Raw genomic sequence first — 2,031 nt, 5'->3', positions numbered from 1 at the left:
GGTGACAAACTAGTGAGTAAAAAGAAATACTTGATACATGTGAAGTAATGCAATTTATGTAAAATACATTAAAATGAATTAATTGCACATTTAAGCGAGATTGTCAACAATTGCACTGAAGGAGTCTCAGAAACTCTGACTGAGTTGACCAAATACCAAACTACCTCAATTTATATGATGTTATTCTGAAGGAGGCCATATTGTAGCTCATCAGGTCCATGAAATCTTTACATTATTCCAAAATTAAGCTTTTGTTTCACAAAATTTAATCCAAGTTTTGTAAATTGTCAGTTATGGTGTTGACACATCATGGTTGTGACGAGCAACTTAGGAATAAAACAGAAGAATAAACTTAAGAATAACATAAGCTAACCTGAGCTAACTAGCCCTCTTAGCAAAAGAAGAGAAAGGAAGAGGTCATGGGGTCCTCAGAAGTTCTGGTGCCCCCCAATAATGCCTGATTTTTTCTACATTCTTTTCATGTCTGACGGTGTTGACAAAAACTAGGGACAAATTTCAACTGAGTTGGAAAATATATAAAAATGATTTTTAATTCAATTTATTGATACCTTTATAATTACTGTATTTATATGACTACTTATACTTAATTGTCATAATATATAATTTTAGTATTTCTTTAATTATTTTAAACTATTATAATGTATTGAGTTCTGCTCCTGGACAAGRGCTTTTACAGGCATCATTCACCGACTACAATGTTTAAAATAAAAAATATTCAGCAAACACCAGAAAAATATACATTGTTGTGCTCACTTGATCCAGGTTAGTTTAGTAAGATATTTGAAAAAATTATATTTTGTGTATATTTTATTCAAATTTTGTGCTTTATCCATCGGACCTGTTTTGTCCCTATTCTCAAGAATCAGTTACAGCAGTTAGACTTTGAAAGTTTCTGTAGCTAAGGGTCAAAACACAAAGCGGCACATACCAAGATGTACAAAGCGTTTTCTGAGTTGTCTTTATATTCGCTGATGGTGGCAAACACTGACAGGATAAGGCAGGAGAAGACCAAGAAGAAACTGCAAAAGATGACAGAGAGAAGACTTAATTAGTTAGTTCAACCACAGGAAACACAGTTTGCTTCAACAAGGCGGCTCAAGGGATTTTCTACTCATCAGATTAGCACATACAAGAAAATATTTGCAATTTGTTTAAAGCTTTCTACCAAGAGATACAACACAAATTTCTAGAAGAAATTCCAGTATCAAAACCTCTGTTTTCAGTGAATGGTTTCTATTTTGTAAATTAAACTCTGGGAGAGGCTGTGATTGATGATCATGTTTGAAAGAATGAAAAACAGCTGCTGCTTTTGAGTTCTGTAGTTAGCAAGGCTCCAAAAGTGTTTTTCTCATAAGGCTCTGTGACCGGATTGTTGTGCCGGATTGTGGCAACCTCCACAGTATGGAAGAGTTTATTTTTGTCTTACACTTTCTGATATGAAACCTTTAGCTTTGTTCTCTGACTCTGCAAATATCTCCACCGATCAAATCAACTTAAAATGTTTTTGAGATGGTACTGTAGTTCTAATAGCAACAATGTAGTTAGATATGCTGTCACTATTAGCCTGTAGGAAAAGACTTAGTAAACCTCTAAGCTTTTGGTGATAATGAAGGTTCTTATGACACCTCAATTAAAACATTAAGGTTAGAATAGGCAACATGCATCTTCTGTAACATTAAAGGCAGAATATACAAAAATATAAAGGTACTTTATATCAAACTTTATCCAGTCTATTTTAAGCTTTTCTTTCAACTTGAGCTCTTTTCTCACTTTTTTCAGTGTGTTCCATGACATCATGTCAACCAGAGCAAGCTTTAAAAAATACAAAATAAATAAACATTTATCTACATTAGATGAACAGAATCTGATATATATGAAACAGGGGAAAGCTTCAGTAAAGATGTAAGATCGGACTTGTGAGGTGAAATCATCTGATTATCTACTGTACACCAAGCTTTTATTTCCTTATTATTTTTGCAAAAAAAAAAAAAAAAAGGAAATATACTATAC

General features: G+C 33.0%; 1 protein-coding gene across 1 annotated transcript in view; it reads right to left on the bottom strand.

Annotated features, from left to right (window-relative positions):
- Positions 1 to 1,034, bottom strand: part of LOC103467116 (potassium voltage-gated channel subfamily KQT member 2-like) — a 23,950-nt gene extending 22,916 nt beyond the window's left edge. The window contains exon 1 of the mRNA XM_017305885.1: positions 950 to 1,034. The gene's annotated coding sequence lies outside the window, so the exon portion shown is untranslated. The remainder of the gene's footprint in view (positions 1 to 949) is intronic.
- Positions 1,035 to 2,031: the final 997 nt, after the last annotated feature.

Source organism: Poecilia reticulata, linkage group LG7 (genome assembly GCF_000633615.1).
Source record: "Poecilia reticulata strain Guanapo linkage group LG7, Guppy_female_1.0+MT, whole genome shotgun sequence".
NCBI classification, from domain to species: Eukaryota; Metazoa; Chordata; class Actinopteri; order Cyprinodontiformes; family Poeciliidae; genus Poecilia; species Poecilia reticulata.
This window is presented reverse-complemented; position numbering and strand designations above follow the sequence as displayed.